Source organism: Mus musculus, chromosome 2 (genome assembly GCF_000001635.26).
Source record: "Mus musculus strain C57BL/6J chromosome 2, GRCm38.p6 C57BL/6J".
In the NCBI taxonomy this organism is placed as follows: Eukaryota; Metazoa; Chordata; class Mammalia; order Rodentia; family Muridae; genus Mus; species Mus musculus.
This window is the reverse complement of record NC_000068.7, coordinates 93,143,809-93,166,696: the sequence shown is the minus strand read 5'-3', so window position 1 is coordinate 93,166,696 and position 22,888 is coordinate 93,143,809. Positions and strand designations below refer to the sequence as shown.

Genomic DNA, 22,888 nt, shown 5'->3' with positions numbered 1-22,888 from the left:
TTAGACTGTGCTCAAATCTTCAGAGAGACCTTGTCTGTAAGTCACAGGAAAGCAGGCGTTTTCCAACAAGGCCTTCGTGTGCTGCGCCTCATACATCCAACAAAGGCAGAGAGTAGCCGAGGGAAGGGAGCGGGCACTCTGTCTTCTAAACACACGTCTTCATGCTTTCTTGACTCTGCCTAAGGGTCCCTGGGTTTCCTTGTGACATCCAAGCTGGTTGCTATGGGGACCAGGTTGCTGAAATGTCCATCAGGAGACAGTGATAAAGAGTCTGGCTCAGTTCAGAGACTGGTAAATGGGGCACCCTATGAGGTCTGCCAAATGTCTCTCAGACCCTAAGTACACAGATATGCAAAGTGGTGCCCCATGTGAACTCCCAACCTGTGATGCTCAGCTGATCTGACAACATGAATTTGAGGGCACAGAGTTCTAGTCGTCCTCATAGCAATGTGGGCCAGGCTTCCCTGCAGTGACCCTGAACAGGGACAAGAATGAGTGGCTTACTCCGTTTCTGACATTGCCATAGAAAGAGGTGGAAAAGAGCTATCAAACAAACAAAATAACAACAATAAAATCCAAAATGAGTCTGTGCTCCCAGTGGCCTGCCTATGGGTGAGGTTGTACACTATTCCCATCAGCAGGCTAGGCCTGGGTTCTCACAGAGCTCTGGCCTCAGGGAAAGGAAGCCAACAGGCAGCCTAACCATAGAGGCTAAGGCCTGTGGAGAGGGAGATACTTAGTGTGAATCTACTGAGGCTGGGTCCTTACTACCATGGGAGGCCCCTCTCAAGACAGAGTGGTACCCTAGCCACACCTGCAGCCTGCTCATGTCCAGAACTAGGCCCCTCCTTATTCTCCAAACTTGGCCCCCTTTACCTCTTTGCCTGGCTGGGACAACTCTATGGGAGGGTCCCCACCTTTTTTCCAATGGGTCCTCTGTAGATCTATAGTTGCTGGCTAGAGCTGGGTGCTTACCCCAAGGAGGGTAGGAAAGGCAAGGGACTGGATGAGAATGTTGGAAGAGAAAGAGAGCCCTCACTCTGGAGTCTGGTTGAAGCCTCTCACTGCCAGAGATGCAAAAATGTCAGTGCAACTCACAGCTGATCAAGGCCTGTCTCCCCTCCTAGCTGAAGACCTGCAAAAGGACGTGCTCCAACCTCCCTGTGCAACCACAGTGACTCCTGATTTCATTTTAGTAGACTGTAATCCCAAGGTGCCCAAAGAACACTGAAAACACACACCCCCCAAAAAAAAAAAAAAGAAAAAAGAAAAGAAAAAGAAAAAAAATATATAAACCAAACCAAACCCCCACCCCCAAACCAAGATTTCATAGCAGCCTTTGAGATGTAACTCAAGAGCCATGAACATGGTATAACAGACTGAGGCTAAGACACATGTTTCTCCCTCTCCCTTGAGGAGCCTTGTGCCTACTCTTGGGCCTGTCTTGTTCTTCCCATGGCTGCCTCCTGTTCTCTCACCCTCTAGCTTTGAATCTATGTTAAAAATGTCTTTTAAAGCCAAGCATGGTAGCACACACCTTTAATCCCAGCACTTGGGAGGCAGAGGTAAGTGGATCTTTTGAGTTCAAGGTCAGCCTGGTCTCCAGAGTGAGTTCCAGGACATCCAGAGCTACACAGAGAAACCCTGTCTCAAAAAACCAAACAGCAACAATGAAAGAAAAGCATCTTTTAACAAGTCCTTTTGAGATCCTTCTCAAATCTTCTTTGAGAAGCCCATACCCATTTTCTCATGTGTGCCATGTCTTTTCCTGAGTATCTTTCTATTTTCAACAAACCCCAACTTGGCATCATCCTGGCTAAGCCTGAAGTTCTTTTCTGTGCCAAAGCCAAGAATCCTGGGCTTGCCTGAGTGGAGATCCCTGAGAGATTAAAGGCACGCCTCAGGATGCCTCTGTGTTCTCCCCACTGACAACCGCAGTAGGCTATCAAAAGGATTAAACTTGGGATAAGCACCTGGCACCAAATAAATACTATAGAAATCATCTTGTGAAGTTTAAAGATGGGAGAGGTAGGGAAAGAAACCTCATAGCAGCTCTTCAGGTAGGTGGGATATTGCACTCAGAGAGGTGAGTTAATAGATCTGAACTCACACAGCTTGTACATGTCAGGGCTGAAGAACTTAGTCAACCCCAAGTTCCTGTCAGACCTGCCAGTCTCAGTGGCAGCAGAGGACTGTAGGAGCCCTACTGACATGACAGAGTCCATGTCTAGTCAGAGGCTGTCTCAGGAGTTGGTTGGGCCTTGCTGAGGTGAGGAAAGGCTGGCCCTAGCTGGGGAAGAAGGAAGACGATTGGATACCTAACCAAGGCTCACCAACATCCCAGAATCCCGAATTCCCATTCCAGCTAAGTCCAAAAGAAGGAATGGCCCCATTCTTCCTGTCTGGCTGGACTTCTAACCCTTATAGATTTAATGTAGCCCAACTGGAGGCCTCAGAGTCCCGAAAGCTACGGTGTTTACTCAATGTCTCCTCCAGACATCTGGGACTGGGGCAGGGCGGGGGGCTGGGGGGGAAGCTGGAAGGAGTTCCCTACACACTCCCTGGTCTGCTCAGAGTTCCCATCTCTTCTTTACAACATAGCAGTGATAACAGCTGCCCTTGTATTGCAGTTCTGGGAAGGTCCCTCAACTTTACAGATATAATGTGGATTAACGATCAGCTTGGCTCACAGTATGTTCTAGAAATGGGGCCATGTTTCCAACTCTGACCTTAGGCAAGTTTGTCATGAGGTTGTCATGGGGATGAATGAGTGACTGGCCTGCAGTTCCCAGCTCACCCCAGGCAGGATAACTGAGTGTGCAAATGGGTGTCGTCCCATCCCACCCCACCCCACCCCACCCCACCTCCGTGCTTACTGCAGAAGGCTCTAGGAAATGATAACCAGTCCTTCTAGATGGAGAAATCAAAAGAAAAGGGTTCAGTCTATGCCAGAAGAGACTGGTGGCTACTGTGACTTCCTAAGGCCACCATAATGGGGAAGGTAAGAAAGAGCCACAGAGACCACCCCTCCCCCCACCCCACCCCACCCCATAGCCCCACCCCAGGGAGAGCTGACAAGGTTCCGTTTCTGTAACCTTCCAAGGTGCTTGGCAGCCAGCCCAGGCCAACTGAGACCTCCCTGCTGAAGGCTGAAGGCTTGATCTACAGTCCCAGAATCAGAGAATAAGCTTGCAGGCACACGAGCTCCAGCTTGGCAGGCAGTGTGCTGAGTTCCCAGTACATTATCTCATTTAATTTCATTAGCAAGAACAGCCTTTGAAGCCTGGTGACAGAGCTTTGAAATCTTGGAGCACTTTAGCCTGGCTGCTTTTAATTTGAAAAGAGACTGAAAAGGCTGTGATCACAGAAATTCCCTTCAGGGACAGACACCTAGCTGACTCTCTTCTGGGGAGAGGGGACATGGGACAGTGGTGAAAGTAGGAGTGGACAATTCCAATGACAAAAAATGCTGTTAACTTGCTTTGAACAATCAAGGGGACTGTGTGTGTGTGTGTGTGTGTCTGTCTGTCTGTCTGTCTGTGTGTCAATGTGTGTACACATGCAGGTGTTTGAGTGGACGTGGATGCACACATGCATGAATGTGTGTGTTTGCATGTGTTTACACATCCAGGGTACAGTATCTATGAGAGAGGAGACTGAAGCAAATGAAGCTTGCAGCTGCTTCCCGGAAATAGGAAAATGAGGCCTCACACGTCACAGGAGGAGATAGCCAAACCAAAAATATCAGAGAGGTTCCAGCAGGGCAAGGAGCTAGGCCGTGTGACATGGTTCTCTTAGCAGAAGCCCTGGAATCTTGCAGAAAATGTGACCTTCCATCCTGCACATGGATGTCCTGGAGACCCTCCCATCTCTTTCCTGCCAGATGGTGACAGTCTTGTGGGGGAAGCGTGGTTTACTCCCAACCTTGGGTCCAGTCTAGAGCCAGGCTAGAAGGAACCAGAACTTCCAGTTTAGCTAGGTTTAGACTCACTTTGTTTTCTCGGTTAGTTTTATTTAACAAGTTATTCTTTTGGAGTGCATACCCAAGTCTTACCTGCCCAGCTTTGGGGTTCCCTGCAAAACATCTTGGGGTCTTCCCAATGATGTTGGCATGGTACCTGGCTGAGTGTCTGGGGTCTATGGAAGAGCCATGTATGCTCTGTGCTGGGCTTAAGGAAGGGAGGGGCATGAGCTCACAGCGCATGCTAGAGGGGCCAGGAAATAAGGGAGGACTCTTGCTGCTGGGCTGGGTGGGAGGCATTCGCCAGGAATTCTGGGAGCTGCTTTTCCATCTAGGCAGAGATGTACCAGGGTGCTCACACTGCCAGAGGAGAAGCAGCATCCACAGGGAATCTGGGTAGCTCGTAAGTCGACTGGGACTGGACAATGATTTTTTTCTGCCTCCTGCCCCTATATTATCAGTGTGATGGTCTTAATGAGGAATGTCACCAGAAGCCATGTATTTGAATACCTTGTCTTGGGCTGGTGCTGTTATTTTGGGGAAGTCTGGAACTTTCAAGACATAGAGTCTTGATTGAGGAAGTAGATAACTGGAGGCGAGAGTTTATAACCTCAACTGACTTCCAGTTTACTCCTCCTGCTTCTTGTCTGCGGTTGAAGATCTCCTAGCTTTCCGCCCTGGCAACCTGCTGCCATTCTTCCCTGCCATGAGGTACTCTTGTCCCCCTGTGACCATACACCAAACAGACATTTTTGTCTGTAAGACACTTTGGGAGACAGTAGTTTATCCAAGCAACAATAAAATAATGAATGCAGCTTCTTCTCTCATGACTGTGACAAACTCCCCATAAGTAGCGACTTGAGAGAGGAAGATGGGTTTTGATTTGTGGTTTTACAGGAATTTCAGTTTGTCAGGCAGTGGAGACAGGGTGGTCCATCATCTTCAGCGTTTCGGACTGTGTGGCAGTAGGTTTCGTTTGTTAATTGAGGGTGGCAGGAAACAGAGAAGGATAGACCAGAACCAGGGGAGGCTATGCCTTCAAAGGCTGCTCCTAGTAACCACCTGAACCAGCCAGGCCCCCTTCCTAAAGGCTCCACAACTGACCAAGAATCCAAACACAAGAGCCCACAGGGGATATTCCATGTTCAAATCCTACCCATTTTAAGAAAGCCTCGGTAAGTTCCAGAAAGGGACCCTGAAAGAAAGTTGCTGGGTTTTTGTCATGAGCTGCTGGTGTTGGCCCTATAGCTGGGTGGCAGGCAGACATCTCATTACCTTGCTGAACAGTAAAGTTTACAGGGGATGCTTTTCATAGGACGAGCTACTTGCCTAAGAAGGTTCTGGGTGAACTTCCCATCCCAGTCTGTAAAAGGTCTAATGGGTCTAAAGGTCAAATGTTTGTGGTCTTAAGAGTAAAGAAGAGGAATTCTGATTTTGTGTTTGGTCACCAAGTGAGTAGCATAGTCAGAGGATTATAGAATGCGGGTGTAGACTCCTTTTTGGGTCCCAAGGCAGGGGATGATTGGAGTATCTGGCACCTGAAGCCTTGCCATGATCCCCAGATCTGCTCTGTGGGCTATTCCCACTCCAGGACCCTGTGGGCTCCACTAAGATCAGACTGCAAGCCTCTGCTTCTCCCGTAGTATGGGCAAATGCCTTACTGAGCATGCCCAGTGCATCCCTTCCAAAGGAAGCTGAGCCCCCAGGAGACCGTTCTCTCAGAGATTCTCCTTAACTCACATGATATTGAAGTATGGCGGGAGAGACCCTGCCCTACTGGAGGGCACAGGCTGGCCAGAACTGCATCCTCTCCATCTCTACCTTAGACTGCAGTCTTGGGATGCTTGGCTTCCCACTCAGCTTGCAGCCCACTGTGGGGCTGGTGTACAGCCAGGGAGGGCTCAGGGAACATCAGAGGACAGGTGGCTCTAATTGCTTCCCAGCTCCTCTAATTGTCCACCCTCCTCAGAGGGCCTGGGATGCTCAGGCTGACTGCTAGCCTGGAGCTTTCTGCTTTCTCAATCTTTGTTACGGAATTGTGCTTTGAAGAGCCTGCTGGCTGTTTGCTTTGAATTTCCCCTGTGGCTCCTCTGCCCCAAATCCTGACAGCTTAGCATGGGAAGAATGAATTCCTCGAAGCTCCATCACATGCTAGGACTGGGAGATTTCTGCTCTTCTTAAGGGGGACTAAGCCCTAGACCAGTGGTTCTCAACCTGTGGGCCATCATCTGACCTCCAAAGGGTCAGATGGCCTTTCACAGTTGTTGACTAAGGCCATCGGAAAACACAGAGCTTATATCATAACATATTATAACAGTAGCAAAATTACAGTTATGAAGTAGCAATGAAAATAATATTATGCTTAGGGGTCATCACAACATAAAAAATGCTATAGAAGGGTTGCAGCACTAGGAAGGTTGAGAACCACTGTCTTAGACCCTCTCCAGAGACACCTAAGCCTCCACATGGGGCAGTCATGGTGAGACAATGCAACCCACTGTGTCTCTCCCTTCTGCTCTTGCCTTTCCTGCTCAGGTGCACCCTGAAATCTGGTAGTTACTTGCTCTCTGGTTGGGGGCAGGCATCATGGAGAGGTGAGGCTGCCAACAATAGGACCCCATAGGATGCAGGAGAGTGTTCCTATTCTTCCCTCCCCTCCCCCTCCTAGGCTTTAGGAGTCACAGCCGTTTCTCAGTCTGTTTTCTGTTACTATAACTGAACACCCAAAGCTGGGTGGTTTATAAAGGCAGATGTTAGTTGAATCATGGTTCTGGAGTCTAGAAAGCCCAGGAGCATAGCACCCACACCTATCTGCATCTGATGAAGTTCTTCCATTTGGTGTGGTGAGGTCATCACATAGAGAGATAAGGCAAGCATGACAGCCGGCTGGGGTCACCTCTTTTTCCTCTAAAGTGACAAATGTCATTGTGTGGTCCTCCATCCTCAAACACTTCAGGGATTCTAGTCATCTTCCCAAACTGTACCCACAAAAACATCAGTGTATGAATTTGGGGAGCTCATGCTCAGATCAGCAGTTTCCTCGTGGTGATCAGCCCTGGGGCCTCCCACCTTTCCCTTCTCGAAACCAAGGCTCCTTTGCGAGCTTGGAGAAGGACCGCACCACTGTTTCATCCAACTTCCTGCTGTCTCTTGAATAAGGGCTTTAAGACGTCAGGTCCTAGACCCAGCCCTGTGACTGTGTCCCCTTATTTAGCAAAAGGGACTCTAGAAAGTGGGAAAAGCAAGGGTGACATCCTTCTCTTGGGGCCTCAAAGGAACCAGCACAGCTGACTGGATTTCATCCCCGTATGGTGCACTTTGGGACTTCTGATTTCCAGGGAAGAAGCCGGTGTCATCTTGAGCCACTAAGCATGTGGTCGCTTTTACAGTGTTGCTGAGGAGCAGCTCTGCCTCTTCCTCTTATGGAGACAGGGTATAACATTGTAACCCTGGCTGTGCTCAAACCCACTACATAGACCACGCTGGCCTCAAACTTGTGCCAATCCTCTTGCCTTCATCTCCAAGGCACTGGGATTATAGGCAAGAGTCACCATGGAAGTCAGTAAAATGCCCCTTGATTAGATTCTCCACAGCCACACCTCAAGCCTGCTGCTGTTTCCTGAGCCAACCTGACTAACAGGACCACAGGCAGGTGTCCGGAACTGCATCTGACTGCATTGGTCACCCTCTGTGATGTGCAGACTGGAGGGACAGTAGGACTGAGGTCATGCTGTCCACAGGAGCTGCTGAAAGTCAACCCAGACTCCAGAACTGTAGGCTACTGCTGACTGCTCTTAGAGACTGGGCCAGTGCCAAGGATCTTGGATGGAGGTGGGCAGCCTCCAGGCTTGCAGGCAGCATCTCTGCAACATTGTCAGGAGCCCACAGGCTGAGGAAGGTTCAATGCTTACTTTCTGCTTCTAAGGATCTGACAACCACACTGATGGCTTTTCAAGGTTCTACTGAACCCAACTCAAGGTTGGGCCTACACTCGTGTCCTATTGGCTTACTGGGTTCCTCTCAAGCCTCAGTTTCCTTTCTCTGTAAAGTGGGAAGTTATCCAGGATGGAATTATAAAAATTAAAATACGTCCAAGAAATGACCAGCATGTGGTAATTGTCTGCTACATAGTAAGTATGGTTACCTGAGTGTACCAGACATCATTTAAGGGGGGTACCAGAGATAAATCAGAGAAGATTTATCTTCTCTTCTGAGGTGGATGAGGAGGTAGAGCCTTAGGGGCAGATTCTCCAAGAGATACTGTCACAGGATCTCATTTCAGCAAGCAGTCGCTACACCTCTGCCCAGGTATTGCGTGGCTGGAGCCTGGTGCACTGCTCGCTCACACACAGAACAGACACAAATTCTTTTGCCGCCTGCTGCACAGCAGTGGACTATACCACATAGCTGCCTGGCTTACTGCTGATTCTTTTTTTCCCCTCTCTCTTTCTCAAAGATTTATTTTATTTATTATATGTAAGTACACTGTAGCTGTCTTCAGACACCAGAAGAGGGAATCAGGTCTTGTTACAGATGGTTGTGAGCCACCATGTGATTGCTGGGATTTGAACTCAGGACCTCTGGAAGAGCAGTCAGTGCTCTTAACCGCTGAGCCATCTCTCTAGCACCTTTACTGCTGATTCTTAAGCTTACACGCTTTTACGCGTTTTCACACGCTCAACCATCTCCCCCACACCCAGCGTATTGTCTGAATGAAGCTTACACTTTTATACCCGTGAGCCTGGGATGAGTGAGGTCTTGCTGATTGATTCCTGAGATGCTCTCAAATCATCTTTCCTCGTGTCCAGCACTCATCTTCTTAGTAAACACGCCCTTCTCAGCAGTGCTTGAAACGTTCCTTTTCTGGTCAAACCGCATGCCTTTCAGACCTTTCTACTCTGGCCTTTGCTCCCAGTTCCCACTGTAGAACTTCAAAGGCAGTCAGCAATGCTTACATCAGAGTCTGAATGCCGGGATGCCTGCAACATGCTCTACCTGATCAACTATCTCATCACCTTTAAACTCAGCCTTTCCCTAGTCTCAGGGCATGCACACAACACATAAATTCTTGTCCAATTATTAACAGGAACGGCTTCTGTTTCTATTCTCAATTAAATCCTTGTTCCCCTCCTGTCCCGAGTGTGACCTTGAGTGTCAACATTCCAGTCATCGGGATCCTCATCAGAATCACTCATCAATGTCTCCAGGGTTCACAGTCTTCTCTCTACTGCCGCTCTCACCGATGTTACAGTACTGACTCCATTTTCTGTTACCATGCTATAACAAAATGCCTGAGATAAATCAACATACACAAAGGAAAGGCTGGGGGCCGGGAGAGATGGTCCAGTGGTTAAGAGCATCTGTGGTTCTTTCAGAGGACCCTAGTTCAGTTCCCAGCATCCACATGGTGGCTCACAACCATTTTCTGGTCACCCAACTAACAGCCTCTTCTAACCTCCATGGGGGCTCCACATACATGGTGTACATAAAAGAAATAAATCTAATACAAATAAAAATTTAAAAAGATATTGGGAGTGAGAAAGAGAGCCTTGCTTGCTTGCTTGCTTGGTCATCAAGGTCTGACAGTTTAGTCTGAGGCTGACTGGCCTCTCCTTTGGGGCCTGTCATAAGGCAGCTCATTCCGGTTGGAGGAAACTTCTTACTTCATGACAACCAGAAAACACAGAGAGAGGAAGAAGCCAGTGGCCAAATATTCCCTTTAAGGGCATGCTTCCATTGACTTAACTTCTGGTAACAAGGCTACATGTGTGATGTCATAGGCTGGGGACCAAGCCTTTTCTAACTGAAGCTTTGGCAGACATTTCAGACTGAAACTATAGCACCTTTCAAAGGCCCCACTTCTAAATATCATCACACTTGGGATTGGGGTGAACATACTCATTCTAGGGAACACGAGTATCCTACCGCAACCTCCTACCACAGCTGCTTCCTCAACCCGGATGGGAAATGCCTGGCATGAGCGATGCCACCATAGTCCTCACTCCTAATCACCAGAGGATTAGCCAGCTCTAACACGGTGTTTCCTGAGCCACTCAGTGCTTAAGAACTGGCAAGGATGGAGACTTCTTTCTCATCTGTCCAAGTTTCATTTCTGTGATTAAAAGACTTGACAACAAGCAACCTGGGGGAGAAAGAATTTACGTTTGCTCAGAATTCCAGGTTACAGTCCAGTATGGTGGGGAAGCCACAGCAGAAGGAGCTCGAGACAGCACGGCACACCACAGTCAGGAGCCCAGAGACATAAACATGCCTGTGCTTTTTGCTTGGTTTCTAATTGGCTGGATTTCTCCACTCCAGCAGCACCCAGGGAATGGCACCTCCCTGGGTAGGCTGGGTTAAGTTAGTTAAGACAATCCTCCACACACAGACATGCCCATAGGCCAAACGTGCCCATAGGCCAACCCAGTGTAGACAATCCTACATTGTTACAATCGTCCTAGTTGATTCCAGGTTGTGTCAAGTCAACAATTAAACAAACAAACAAACAAAGCTAAGCCTCATACCATCCTCCTCCTCAGACTAAAGCAGCCCAGGACAGGAGGTTTCACAGGGTGTTCACTTACAAGCATCCTTAGCACCCAGTGTCCATGTACCCACCATGCTGGAGAAGCCTTCTCCCCGGAAAGTTCCCTATAACACCGCTTCCTAAGTGTTGCTGTCTCCCCCATCTCTGCCACACTTCTTCTTACCATTATCTCCTCTCACATTGCTGCCACTGCCTCTGCTTCACTTCCACCTCTCCTCATCCTACCTCCAACACCCTCTCACCTGCCCTCTGCCTCACTTTTACTCACCTTGCTACATCTCATTCCTACCTCACCTCCACACCCTCTCCCCTCATCTCCACCTTACCTCATCTCCAGATCCCCTCACTACACTTCCTCTCACTTCACCTCAGCCTCAGGTCCTCTCCCCTCCACCTCACTTCCTCCTTCCCCTCCACTTCACCACACTGTCATATTCTACTTCAACTCATTCCACCTCCCTCCCCTCTCCTCCCCTCCCCTCTCCTCACCTTTCCTCACCTCTCTCCCCATCCTCTCACTTCTCTTCACCTCTCCTCTGTCTAAGACTCTTCTCAACACCCTCCTTAGGACCTAAGGCTCCTTTCTCATTGTTGGTATTTATTGAGTCTTCTCCACTCTCAGACCCCTAATCACCTGCTGCGTGAAGACCCTTGTAGCAGCTCCAGTGTGTCTCTCAGACTATGCTCTTTGGCCTCAGATGAACATTAGAGTCACTGGAGCGCTGTAAGGGACACCAAGGCTCTGCTTACTTAGTTGGTCTGAGAGTCCCTGGGCTCCAGGGTGAGAATCTCCTGCAGCTGAGGTAAAATCACTCTCAGGGACCCAGAGGAGCTTTCATCATGGACCCGACCGAGGCCAGTCCTCGTAGAGGGTTCTTAAGGAAGACTGGCTCCCATCATTCTCACCTCAGCCTTCCCTTTCCTTGTCCACACTCACCGAGAGGTGTCATGTCAGGGCCGAGCACTGCTGACCGGGCCAGGCTCTGTGCTGTATGTGACTTTGCTCACTTCAGCTCATGACAGCTTCATGTCATGCTGGAAGGAAGTTTCCTTATAGTATTGGATTGGGGACAATCAATCAAGACTCATAGTATGAAGGGCTGTCAAGTTTGTACAGAGGTTAGCAGTGACCCCAGGATTCTAATCCCAGCCTGTGTAGGCACCCTCGCCTTTTCACAGCTGCACCCAGTAGGTACAACTTCCTTCCTTCCTTCTGATCAAATGCTACTAGTTTTCAGATTAAGTTCTGGGGCCTCCTTGACCAATAACCCACACCCAGAACTTTTTACACCCAAAGCAAACATTCTAACAACTGAGCCACACCCCCAAACCCATTTTACTGCCTTTCTATGGCTTATTTACCTCCTTAACTGGCACATATTGGCTGTCTGGCTTGCTGGGAAAGGAAGGTCCAGAAGAGGCAAAAAAGGAAGAAAGGAGCCAGCTTCCTGCCCTGCTACAACAAACCACAAAGTCAGGGAGTAACCTTTCCTACTCTAAACAGCAGGGGGCCCAAGAAAAAGAAAAGGCTGCAGATGCTACTTGGTGTCCTGGCTGTGTGACCTTGGGCAGGTGCTCCACTTCTCTGAGCCCCACAAATGAAGAGGGCAGTGGTAACTTGACAGAGGGAGTAGTAACCATTAAATGGGGTTATAAAGCAGAGCATCCTGCAGGAATAGCAATAACCACCAGCCTCCTGAGCCTGGAGGTCTCCTAGGCTCCATCACCACCATCAGCACCATCGCTCCTGCCAGCCACCACACCAGGTGCATTATCTGCCTTGGTGAGCAGTCCCTGCAGGCTGGAGAGGAGTGATGTAAGGCTGGTCATGAGCAATCTTCCAGGAGCCTGTTCTTCACAGTGAACCTCTCCAAGGCTGCTCAGAGGACAGTGGGAAGATAGCAAGGAAGTAGCGTGAGTCTGACAGGGAGGTACGGAGAGGAGCCGATCCAAAGCCTAGGGTCTTGGTAACCATATCTCCTGTTAACCAAAACCACACTACTCCCTTCCACAGTGTCTCCCAGGAGCCTTCTTCTGGGCTCTCAGTCCCATCCAGACACCAGAAGAGAGCCCAGTGGAGGCAGAGTTTGAAAACCATTTCAGACAGTAATTGGCAACCAGCAAATGCCTGTGGCTGCCAAGATCTCATCACTGGGCCTTCTCCATTCTGCCAATAGGGAAGCCAAGGATCAGAGAGGTCCACCAGTGTCCCAGCTGAATACCCTGTCTGTGTGACTTGACACAAGGGAAGTGAAATATCTTTTATGGGGAGGAGTGAATGAAACTGGCTGGGGACATGGGAAGATTTGGGATTTGGATGTGGAAGGATTGAGGTGGGGCTGGGGTGACGGTGGAGTATTCCAAGTGTAAGGATCAGGATGAGCTAGTGTTCAGAGGAACCGAGTGGAGAAGATGGCCTTGAATGCGCTTGGCCAGGATGAGGTGGCCCAACATGGGAAGCCTTGGGGTTTCCTTTTGGGGGCTTTTGTTTTGTTTTATTTGTTTATTTATTTTTATTCCCCTTCTTTTCTATTATATGTGTGTGTGTTGAGTTTCGTTTGTTTTGCTTCAAACAAAACAAACTCACTTTGTAGCCTAGTCTGGAACTCACTATGTAGCCCAGGCTAGCCTTAAACTGGTGGCGCTCCTTCTGCCTTGGGTTTTGACATCCTAGAATCATTAGCTGTAAGCCAGTACTCCCCATTTTAGGACTGGTTTTTATGACAAGTGAGAACCATGGAAGTTTATACCCCTGCAATGCCACATTTGAGCCACTATGGACCAGTGGGCATCTTCAGGTGAATATGGCCCCGTTGCCAAAGGCCACTCTCAGTCTCTCTTTACAAGGCCTGGCAATGGCCTTGGTTCTAGGCTGGGCCTGAAGCCATGTAACACAGAATTAGGTCAGATCCTACAGCCACAGTTCTGGGAGTGGAGTCTGCCAGGTAGAAAAGCAATACTCAGCATCAGTGAACCCTAAGATCAGGTGGTACCCGTGGGGTCGAGGTTTTCTGCCTGGCTCTGACTTCCATGGAATCTCCACCAATGACCATGTTTTATTTCTTGGCTGGCTATCGAGGAAAGCCAGCCTTGTCTTCAGGCCTTAGCCAATTAGGACAGGTGCCAGCAGGGACTCTGGCACTGCCCAGATGCCAGCTGGCCCTTAGGAATCAGGGAGCTGGGTTTGCAGGCTGAAATGCAGAGCGGGCTCCCGTCAGCCCCAACACACCCTTCGTGCAGGTCTCTGCCCCATCCATGCTGTGAGCTCACCTGTAAAGTGAGGATGATCTTTCCCATGCTGCTGGCCTCGGGGTTTCTCTGCTTACCGTGGTGATGGGTGTCACTTGTGTTTTCCAGGCTCATGCTGGGCTGTGACAATGAGGGGACAAAGGCAGGTGTCACAGCACCTGGTGCATCTGAAGGGTTCAGCAGAGTTTTTATTTTGATATCTTTTGTTTTGTGTTTTGAGAGAAGGTCTCACGTAGCCCAGGCTGGTCTCAGATGCATTACGTAGCTGAGAAGGACCTTGAATTTATGATCTACCTGTCCCGGATTACAAGAATGTGCAGCCACAACATATTCATGATGCTGAATGGAACCAGCTTAGTGCATACCCACTGACCACATGCCCAACCCCCCAGCACAAATTGGCTGGTTTAACCCTATTGGTTAAGGGAATCACCATGCATGCAAAGACAAACTGAGATTTGGCTTGTGAAATGCTCCTCCAAAGAGGAAATGCCATGACCCACGCAGCAGCCTGGGGCCTCTATCTTACCATGATAAGGCTTTGGCACACCACAGAGCAGCTCCAGGTGGCTACAAGAACAAGAAAACACAAGTCAAAATTATCAACAGTGAAAAGGAAGGAAACATGCTAAGAATTTGCTGACGGGATGATTTTCCACATTGAAAAATCTGAACAAATGCCCTGGCCGTGAGCATCCAGGAGTGAGTCCAAGCAGCCCTTACGGGGAAGGTTGCCGAAATGACGGAGTCAGAATTGGGGAAAATGAGTTCTCTGCGATACTGCTCACGGTCCTTAATTTCAAACTGCTATTCAAAGGAGGATCTCCTCTTAAGAGAAACCAGGATCAGAGAACTGCTTATGAAATTTGTAGAATAGAGTCCTGAGTGTCACAAGGAGGAGTCTTTAACCCTTTACTACAGGGTTTGCTGTGAGGGATAAATATCTGAGTAAGATGGAGACAAATTTGAGTTTCTAGAAAGGAAGTCCCCAGTGGAAAGACCTGAATATCTTAATATAAATTAGCAACCAGAATCAATCTTATTCCAGGAAAGGTAGCAGAGGGGCTGTAAAGGGCATGTGGAAGAGAAATTGCTGGAGAGTAGCTAGGGAAATGTGGGCAAGAAAGATAATGGAACAGCGGCAGGCAAGGTGTCCTTCCCTGCTGGGCATCAGGCATGCTATGAAGGGACAGTAGGAGCAGAATGGGTTGCATTGGGAACCCCTGTGCCTGTGACTCAAGGACTTATCAATAAGCATGGTGGTGTGTCCTTTCTGCTGAGTACTGTGGGGCATCAGCTCAGTACCCTGTGGTCTCTGTTTTTTAGGGGTTCTCTGCCTTCCACAGGAGCCAAATACCCTCCCTCCCTGGCTCTTTCTGAGGTGCAGGTCCTAACACAGGAAAAATCAGAAGTGAATGGAGCCAGGGCTTTAGTGGCCTGTGACAGTGTCTGCTGTCAACAACAGCATTGAATAGAGGACTATTTTAGTTCCTAAAAATGGTTCTAAACAGGCAAGTTTCTTAACGGCTGCAGAACAAGGGACAGCCAATTTGCATCTTTAGATACTGGCTGATGGACCCTGGCTACAGATAAATGGCTGTGGAAACTGAGCAAGAGGAAGGCGGAGCCTTTGAGTATTGAACTTGGACCAAGTTTCTCTGCCCTCAGCTCACTTCTGGATGGTTTTGCGGTGGCCTTCTGATCATGACTGAGAAGGCCAGCCTCCTTATCAAGGTCAGACTTGCCAATGCCAGGACTTGGTAGCCAGCAGCTGCCCAGACTTGTTTGTATGAGCCTCTGCCCTCGTGTGATATTTTCCTTGGATCATTCAATACCTGGGGTGGGCCCCCTCTTCAGGACTGAGCTCTTCACAGGATAGGAAGTCTCCTCCTCTCTCCACCCACACCGATCTTCTGACACCTGCTGGTTCCCAGCTGTGAGAGAATAATATTTTCCCCCCAAACAATCTGTATAGTCTTAGGCAAAGCTCCCAGGGGGTGACCTTGGGATGGCATTGCAAGGAGGGATACACAGAGCATGGTGTGACCTTATGAGCACCGGCAGGTCACATGGGACTGTCATCTTCAGGCGGGAGGGGGTCAGCAGCTGGGGAATGTGCTCCAAGTGGGCAGGGCATGGAAAGAAAGTAAGAGTTCTGGCTAGGAGTCAGAGGCCGGTGTCAGCCTTGCCACCTCTTAGAAGCAGCAGCAGCATAGGTGGACTTTGTTACCTGATGCTCCCCTGTTCAAGGACCCAGCGAGGGCTGTGCCTCTCAGGTCTCCAGGCCCATTAGGTGCCTTATAAGCCCTTCAGATGCTCCCAGAATTGAGAGTATGATAGGCAGAGGAAATTGCACCTAGGAAGAGTGGCACCCATGTGACTATTAACCATTCAGACAGACGCTTACTAGGGTCCCCAGCCCCTGAAGATGTATCTGATCCATAGTGACTTGGAAATGGAAGCCACATGTCTCTGCATATCGGCAAAACCAGACCTTAGAGACCAGCAAGGGACAAGGGTTTAATCTCATTAGGCTCTGTGTCCAGCTAGGCCTATTAAAAAATGTTGTTGGCTACCCTGTTGCCTGATGGCTTTCTTCCCTCCTATGCCACCTGCTCTGGGTCCCATCTGTCTCTCACCTGTACTGATAGCATTAGCACCCCCACCCCACCCAGGTAACACACACAGGAGCTGCCCTACTTTTCTTTCTGGTCCCTACCCCCATCCAGTCTATCAGCAAACTAGTGCAGGTCACACAGTACAAGTACAGGCCATTGGGATCTTATCTCAGCTGCCAGCAGCTCGGGCCAGCTGCCTCCACAGGACAGTGCTCAACACTCCAGCCAGGGCCTCCTGTTTGTTTGATTCTGGCGTTGAATTTAGGAAGCTTATTTTCTCAGGGAGGCAAACCCAGTTTCCTATTGTCAGCATTCTCTAATAATGGTGATGTCTTTGTTTTTAGTTGGTTCAGAAGTTAAGAAAAGATGGAAGGAATTTCAGGGGTCCCTGGGAAACATCAGCATAAAATTTTTCTTTATGCTTTTTTTTTAAAATTGAAAGTAGATTTTTTTCTTAGTACAATATATTTCGATTATATATCATCCCAGATCCTCCCACTTCCCCACTCACCCAAATCCACTCCTTCCCCACCCTCTTCATTTGGATTTTGTATACAAATAGACATCTAAAAATAAGGATGATGAAAAAGAATCATATAAAATAAAAACAAATTACAATAGTATAAAACAAATAAACAGAAGACAAAGAACCAAAGAAAAAGCTCAAGAAACACATAGATATTTGTTTATGCCATAGACGCATACATTTGAAATCTCATAAAGACACAAGCCCAGAAACCATAAGGACCTATAAAGAAAGGAGGGGAGGAGGCCCAAATAAAGCATTATAAGACAAAGAACAAATCCCAAAATGCCATTGAGTGTGTTTTATGTTGTCCATTCACTGCTGGGCATGGGGTCTGCCTTTTATTTGTGGTTTGTACAATCAGTGAGACTCCCTTGGAGAAAACTAATATTTCATTTGTAAGTGGTCATCAGTTGGAGATAGTTTCTGGGCCAGGGGCTTCTCAGCTTCTCAGCATTAGGATCATCAGGCCTGAACCCCTGAAGGCTCTGTGCATGCTGCCACAGTCTCTGAGTTCATGTGCGATCGGTCCTGCTGTGTTTGGAAAGGCTGGATTCCTTGGTGTCCTCCATCCACTCTGGGCTCTTACACTCTTCTTCAGTTGGGCTCCCTGGGCCTTGAGGGGAGGGACTTGGTGGAGACAACTCATTTAGAACTGAGTGTTCTGCTGTGTCTCACTCTCTGCATTGTCCAGACGCCGGTCTCTGTATTAGCTCCCATCCGATGTAGGAGGAAGCTTCTTCTGTAGTGGCTGAGTGAGATGCTGATCTATGGATGTAGCAGAATGCCTTTAGGAGTCATTTTATTTCTATCTTCCTTTAGCAGAAAGGTAGTGTTTAGTTTTCTCCTAGTCCTTGGTCCATCTAGTCTTAAGTTCTTGGCCACCTGAGCAGTGCTAGGGATGGGCTGTATCTCATGCACTGTATCTCAATCCAATATTGGTTGATTAGTCCCATCAGCTTTGTGACCCTATGGCACTAGCATGTCTTGCAGGCAGGTCACCATTGTAGATCGAAGAGTTTTTAGCTGGGTTGATGTTTACCTTTTTCCTTTGGTAGCCTACAGAGTATCCCTCCGTACTACGAACACTAGTCAGTAGGGGTAAAGGCTCTAAGTAGAAACCAGCTCAAGTTCTCCATATTCAATGAGTTATGTAGGTGTTTTCTCTAGCAATGGGGCCTTACCATGAATTTGTGGTGAGCAACCAGTAGCCTTGGCAACCGTCTGGGTTGTTTTGGGGTTCCCATGGAACCGGTTTAGCCAACAATTGCATTCTCAGAACTGGAGCCTTGACTGGTAACTAGAGAGGCCCAGGAGAGCTGGAGCCTTGACTTGGTAATGAGAGAAGTCCAGTTAGGGCTCTGTTTCCCCATGATTTGGTGTTTCCATTTAGATCACTTTCAGATGTGTATCTTTTAAGATGCTTCTACTCTGTCAGCTTTCCATAGGACCCCTCATGCGGCCCTTAGTGTTAGCTGTCTCTTACCTTCGTCTCCCCTTCTCCCTGCTTGAGCTTCCCATGCCAGGCCTCCCCCATTTCCATCCTCCATCCTCACTATTCTGTTTCCTTTCCCTAGGATGATCTAACCTGCCCCACTAATCCCTTACTCTGTGCCTAATCTATGTGGTTATATGGATAGCAGTCTGCTTATTGAAGACTTAACAAACATCAGCATTAGACGTCAATGTCACTTTGCATGTCAAAGATGTGTGCGTGTGCATGTGCTCATGTGCGCACGCGTGCATGCAGGGAAAGGGGGAGTGCGCCCCTGTATGTGTGAGTACCCTTGAATGGAGGCCAAAGGAAACAGTGTCCTATTCTATCATTTTCTATCTTTCCCCCTTGAGTCTCTCACTGACCCTGGAGCTAGGCTTGCAGCCAGGAAGCCCCAGCGTTCTAACTGTGTCTCTTCTTCACAGTGGTAGGGTTAGACGTGTTCAGAAGGCCATGCCCGACTTTTAACATGAGTGCTGGGCATCAGAACTCAGACCTTCATGCTGTTCAGCAAGTGCTTTCTCCACCGAGCCACTTCCACAGCCCCTGAGCTCAGGTCTTAACAACACCATGAGGGAGGGAGGGGATGGGCCAAGTGATACAGATCGGCTGTGCAGCTCCACCCATGCCAGGCTTGGGACAGACAACACAGAGCAATGGCAACTTTTCCTGGTGGGGGACTGATTGCGAGGCTGAACGGAGTGATGGGAAATGTCCTACTTCTTGATTGGAGTGGTCCTCACACCAGCATGTCCATCGGTGTAAAGTCCCAAGCCTGAGCTTTAAGATTTGTGTATTTTATTACCTAGAATGTGATCTTGAGGGCGATGGGACAGTTATTGCATATAACTGGGCAATATGTTAACTCTTTCCTCCTTAGTTTCCTCATCTGTAAAATGAGGAGAGCAACAGCCCTTACATCGTGAATGATTGAGAGAATTAAAGGTGCTAAGAACACCCAAGTCACCCTACCTGTTTCATACACCGTAGCTTCTGCTAGGGTTCCTGCTGTATTTAGAACAGTTCTTTTGGATTCCAAGAGCTGACAGGTGTCCCCATGGACACTCTGAGCTGGCTAAACATGGCTTCTTCCTCCAGCACAGCTGAAACGCAGAGAACAAGCCTTCCAGAAATATTCTAGGGAAATAAGCGCACTGGCTCCTTAGGATAGAGGTGCATCTATAGACCAAGCTCTGTCCCAAACACAGTCCCTAGGCCCTTGCTGTCTTCTGGCTGGTGCTGGGCTCCATCATCACATGGAGGCCACCATTGTAATGCTTAATCAGTGTGCACATCCCAGGACCTTCTAGGCATGTCCTCTTTGGGGGCAGGAGAAGAAACTTCTGAGCTCTCTGCTTTCCACTTCAGCCTTTCCTCCCAGTTGCTGTCTGAGCCATGTTGTCTAGGTGGCTGTCCAGAATGATCTCATCCCTCAGGGGAGGCCCTGCCTCCTTCCTCCTGCAAGGGTTAGCCTGGCAGGCAGGGCTATGGAATAGAGCTATGGGCAGGGACTGCAGGTTGCTGGTTCTTCCCTATAGTGAGTCTGGGATTAGATTGGTCTGATCCCGTCAAATGAGAGGAATCAGAAGTTATCCATGAGGCTAAGGGAGGAAGAGAAGCTCAGTGAGGCCCAGAGCTCACTCCCAGAAAAGCAAGGAAGAAATGTTCTAAGGCTTGTGAGGGCTGCTGCCAGTCTCAGGAACACTGAAGACTTAGTTAGCCCTTGGGGTTAAAATTCACCCATCTCATTAGGCTGCCAGAATCAATGAAGCAGGAGGGAGGCAGTGATGTGTTTGTAAAATGATAAAGAGAGAAGGAATAGGTTTTATGGATTTGTGGTGAGGAGTGGGGGAAGGGAGTGCATTGGCGGGCCCATGCCACCATATCCCTTTCCCCTGAGGGACCAGCCATGCGATGGTATAGTATAGAATAGAGTTTATTCAGGGCTTGGCGAGGGGAGTCAAGAGGGTAGTAGAGGCAGACAAAGGCAGACTATAGAAGTAGGGGACTAGAGGAGTAGAGGCCTGCCATGAGCATGTGGAGAGAGAGGGGGGAAGGGATGAGAGGACAGAGCAGGGGCAGGAAGGCAAGAGCAAGAGCAAGGGAGAGCAAGAGAGGAGCAAGAGAGAGAGGAGGGGGCAAGCAGCCCCTTTAATAGTGAGTCAGGCATAACTGGCTGTTGCCAGGACACTGTGGGACAGAGCTTAGACAGAATGCTAACAGGCAGGCTCTGTTTATGACACTGGATCACAGCAGTGGAGCTTCTTCAAAGTTTCCACAGAAACCTCTTGGAGTTTCCTAGCAGAATCTTCCAGTTCTCTAAAGCTTTCAGAGCCACAAAACAGCTTAGAGAGTCTGCAGGCATGGGATTAACACCTTACATGAAAAAAATCCTTTCTCCATTTATCTAACTGCCTGTCCATGGATCTATCTACCCATTAAACTATTTATTATCTATTTATTTACCAGTCCAACCACCTACCCATCCATTTATCTACCTACACACCCACCCCATCCATCCATCCATCCATCCATCCATCCATCCATCCATCCATCCATCCATCCACTCATCCACTGACCTACTTCATTAATTCATCTACCCACTCACACACTATCTGTCCATCCATCCATCCCTCTACCTTCCTTCACACCTATCTATCCACTCACCCATCTGACAGCTTATTATTCCATATAATGTAATTATGCCATGGGTACTCAGGTAAACACAGAATTCCACCTCCAGGTACTTCTGTTATATCTCACTCCCCAAAGTGTCAGTATCCAGGCTGTTACAGGACAGAATGACACCAAGAAGGATGGGATGCTGAGTACATAGGACAGGGACATCTGGCCACTGTGCCTGGAGGCTCAAGGCAGGCTTCCTGGAAGAGGCAATGTGAGCTTGTCATTTGAACAATAAAGTAAAGCTAGCCAGATGTGTTGGGGGTGGTGAATGCTCCACCAAATCCAGGAATCCAGACTCCCTGTCTATCTATGGCTGGGAGTTGTCACAGGAAAAGGTCTCTACCATAACCCACCCTCCCCTTACCGTTGTGGGTCAATGGCGGAATCTTGTGGGGAGGTTGAATGTCCGATCTAGATGGGCTTTTAAGAAGCATGTGTGTCTTCTCCTCCTCCCCATCTGGAGTCAGATGAAGCCAGGAATGGCAGCGATAGGTTGGAAGAGTGTCCCTCTCTTCACCCCAGCATGTAAGGAGACCGGCCACCTGCAGGGTGTAACCACCTGCTTCTCGACTGCTGTGAGAACAATCAATAAACCTGCTATCTTCAACCAAGAGTGTTTGGAGTTTATTTGTTCCAACACTTGGTATTTCCTTAAAAACACACCATGAAGAGGAGGGAGGTTTCTCAGAGGGAAGCGCAGTGAGCATGCATGGAAGGGAAGAGAGGCAGGGAGGGAGCTGCTGGGGCATGCTGTGGGATAGACTGAGGACAGCTAAGGGGCTCTCTCCTAAGTGAATGGGTCCAGCCAGGATAGATGTGCAGGGATGAGTCTGTGGAGAATATAGATGCTTTGATTACAAGGTCAGTGAACAGCAGCGCTGGACTTGCCCTGGGTCTTGCTACCTTTCTGTTGAAAGTACAAGTCACAAGATGCCATACTGTGCATGAACCGGAGCTGGGAGTCTGGAGACAAGGGCCCATTGGGTGTTTTCCTGGCTTGCCAAGAATGTTGGTTTTTTTTTTTTTCAATAGCTCCCAAACAGGAGCCACAGGCAATCCTCACACGGATGGAGGCTCTGCTTCCCCCAGGAGGACCACATGGATATGTTGCTTGGTCTGGTTCCACCTTCTTGGGGGAGCCTAAAGAAGGTCACCACCAAGAGCTGAGGCTGGCCACTTCTGTCAGCTACCTGGACTCTAGTAAGCGTCACCGGTGCTTGAGTCACCTGCTCCTCTCTGCAGCCACCTGGGCTGAGAAAACAATCCATCAAAGCTGCAGATAGGGCCCAGCTCACTACCTGCCACTCTCAGGGAGCAAAGGCCACTCTACCCTGGGCCCCTCGCCTGCACTACAGACAGCCAAATGATGTAGGAGTATGTGGGGCCTGGCTAAGACCCCACTTCCCTACCTCCTCTCCTCAAAATGGCTGCTCCTAAATGTGAAGACAGAATGTTCCAGAGCAACCTCTGTCCACAGCCTTCCTTGGCTTTGTAGCTACGGCTGGTTCTGCTGTAGAGAATGAGGGTTTGGGTGTGGCCAGAGCATCAAATGCCCCGGCCTGTGTTCTCCCTTGGTGCTGTCCAGAGCATTTCCTCTCCTGCCATGACCCTTGTCATCCACACCAGGCAGCATCTGAAGAGAGGTTGTTGCCACTCAGCAAGTGATGTCCAAACTTCAGCCTTTCTGCACAGAGACTGTGAGGTCAGAAGGCCAGGAAGCTCCATTGAAAACACAAGTGCCTATGTTAGAGAAAACTGTCGGTTTGTAAAAGCCTGCCTACCCATCTGTGCATCTGTTCATTCATCC

The 22,888-nt window shown here is 48.9% G+C and overlaps 2 long non-coding RNA genes across 2 annotated transcripts; both read right to left on the bottom strand.

The window, feature by feature from the left end:
* Positions 1-13,804: 13,804 nt before the first annotated feature.
* On the bottom strand, positions 13,805-22,503 carry Gm32627. Its single transcript, XR_374796.2, has 3 exons — positions 21,446-22,503; positions 14,287-14,327; positions 13,805-13,877 (listed from the first exon to the last, which is right to left on the bottom strand). It is a non-coding gene; the product is annotated as a predicted gene, 32627 (long non-coding RNA).
* On the bottom strand, positions 17,448-20,469 carry 1700055L01Rik. Its single transcript, XR_866559.1, has 2 exons — positions 18,086-20,469; positions 17,448-17,669 (listed from the first exon to the last, which is right to left on the bottom strand). It is a non-coding gene; the product is annotated as an RIKEN cDNA 1700055L01 gene (long non-coding RNA).
* Positions 22,504-22,888: the final 385 nt, after the last annotated feature.